Below are 2,741 nucleotides of genomic sequence, written 5' to 3'. Positions count from 1 at the left end.
TCTAGTCCGCCATTTTAAGAGCACCTTATCTAAGTTAGGTTGTTAAAATATGTTGCTATGATTATAGTGTTGTTGATTCTGTTTTTATATTTAGTGCTGTACTTCCTTAATGCCATCAATGTACCTGAACTCCTTGACCATTTCCCCTGTATTTCATATCTGTCTTTCTCTACTTCTACTCTATTCTTCTCTTCAGGAACTCTGAAGCCAAGAGTGTTCAGTCTGTATTTTTGCCATACGAAATAAGATTATGAATAAGATGCCTTTTACATTTCTATTACATGATATGTTTTCTTCTTAAAATGAGTTAACCCCTTGATAGTTCAACCATGCTGAAACCCAACAAGATTATACTAGCTCTGAAAGGAGAAATGGAAGAAAGTGGCCTAGTATATGCACTTGAATCATTCTCCAGGATAGACCACATGCTGGCCCATAAAACATACTTAAGATATACAAAGATTGTGCTCACTTCGGCAGCACATATACTAAAATTGGAATGATACAGAGAAGATTAGCATGACCCCTGCGCAAGGATGACACGCAAATTCGTGAAGCGTTCCATATTAAAAAAAAAAGATATACAAAGGTTGGTAAATACAGTTAGATAAATGACACCAACAATTATTATGATAATAGTAGTGAGTGAGAGAAATAAAATGCCTGTCTCGAAGACAGGTAGAGATGTGGGGAGGGGAAAAATGGGGCATTACTGGTGGGAAGGTTGCCCTGGTGAAGGATGTACTTTTTATGACTGAAACTCAACTACAAACATGTTTGTAATCATGGTGATTAAATAAATATTAAAAGGTAAATTAAGAAAAATAAATAGTTATTGTATTAATCAAACTAATTCAATAGTGTGAAGCCCCCAAATAGAAATGTATCTTAAATGTCTCTAAGAAACAACTAACATTCTAATGTAAAATAGCTTAACATTTAACCAAAAAGAAAGTCATTGTATTATATCTGATGAATGAATGAATGAATGAATCAATCAGACTGGAGTATGGAAAATATTAAATTATATGAACTGCACAATAATAGAGCTATGTGGAGAGATCATTGGATCTAATTTGAGTGTAGTTATTTAAGTATTGTTATTTGAGTAGAATAACTTTGAGTAGAGCTATTTTAATAGTTAAGGTCATTAATTGAATGCTGAATTTTTTCAGTTACATGTAAGTCAAGATACTACTGTGTTTTGGAAATACCTTCTTGTAAACTGGTAAACATTTCCACTGCAGTTGTATTTATGCTGGACTTTTGAACATATATCTACAAGTATATGAAGGTATTGATCTTATCAGATTCTATCTGATTATGTAAATTTGGAACTTTTTAAAGTGAAATTCATGATTGTGAAACTCATGACATATATAATTCTTTCTATTAGACTCAAGTACATATTTCCCATCAAATTTATGAATCACGTTTCAAATTTATTAATTTTTATGCCCTTAATGTAGGAAGTTAAATTCTAGTTTGACATTCATTTTTTACCTGGCAGCAAATTTGAATTGAATGAATAAAATAGCTTAAAATTTAGTCAGACGGAAGTCTCCTTCCAATGTCTCTCTAGAAAATCTACACCAATGCCCCTCTCTAGAAGAAATAGCCCCCTAATTAACATAAACTGTAAGTTAACCTACAAATTATAATAACTCAGGTAAAAGAGGTATATTGTATGGTTGAGAGCAGAAACTGGATTGTTGGTGTCTGTCATGATGTTAAATAAGAATGCTGTATCCTTAAAACATATAATATAATGAAAACTAATGCTACTTCAGTAAAAACAAAGTGTTTAAAAGTAGACTAGCAAATAAATAATAAATAATCTTGGAGAAGTGTAGTGGAAACCTCAGGCCCTGATCCCAGGCGATTGGATATATGCTGGTCTGCGAACAAACAATGATGCAGGAAATAATCCACACATGGTTAAAGTAAGTTCAGCACTGAGCCCAACACCACTACCAACTTCCCTCCACCAATTTTCCCAAAGTCCATCCCATACTTCCCCTTCTCTAGTCCGCCATTTTAAGAGGCACCTTATCTAAGTTAGGTTGTTAAGGTACAGGAACTTCCACACACAAGCCTTCCACTCCTCAGAAGCAGATTGCTCTGTGGTGGAAAAAAACAAAATTGCAAGCGTTTTTTCCCTGAGACCTAGGGTCTTTATTAGGAAGTGCAAGACCATATCCTGGGGTGGAGAACAGATGGTTTAATGCACCAGTCCAAAGGATGCTTCCATCTAAAGGTACTTCCGACCAATGAGTAACAAGCATATCTTGACTAAGATGGAAACCGGTTAACTCAACAGAGGAAGAAAAGTCATCGAAATTAATTTGGACACATTGCCTATCTATTGCTCCTCATAAATATTTCCAATTAAAATAGAAAATATATATGACCAATTATGTGGATCATGAGTCCAAAAATAATTTAGGAAGCTAGCTCTTCTTTATGCAGTACATGGTACAGTTATTCCAGACAAGGCTGACATAGAAAATAGAGAGGGGTGGGTAGGGATTGAAAATCAGTCCAAATGAAAGTCACAGTCTCATTATAACCTAATTCTGGAAGTAACATCCTGCCACTTCTGCCAAATTCTAGTATTAGGACTGCATTCCTAAGTCTGGCCAAGAAGAGATTATACTAGTCCATGAATACTAAGAAAGAGTCATAGAAATTTTGTACCTCTGTGAGTTTGTTATGCTGACTATGTTCTGTGAACTGGTTGG

General features: G+C 34.5%; 1 non-coding gene across 1 annotated transcript; it reads left to right on the top strand.

The window, feature by feature from the left end:
• The first annotated feature begins 464 nt into the window (after positions 1 to 464).
• On the top strand, positions 465 to 571 carry LOC126015117 (U6 spliceosomal RNA). The gene has a single exon (XR_007498012.1). It is a non-coding gene; the product is annotated as a U6 spliceosomal RNA (small nuclear RNA).
• The last annotated feature ends 2,170 nt before the right edge of the window (positions 572 to 2,741 follow it).

Source organism: Suncus etruscus, chromosome 7 (assembly GCF_024139225.1).
Source record: "Suncus etruscus isolate mSunEtr1 chromosome 7, mSunEtr1.pri.cur, whole genome shotgun sequence".
Taxonomy (NCBI): Eukaryota; Metazoa; Chordata; class Mammalia; order Eulipotyphla; family Soricidae; genus Suncus; species Suncus etruscus.
Note: the sequence above shows the minus strand (reverse complement) of the source record. Positions and strands in the feature narration are given on the sequence as shown.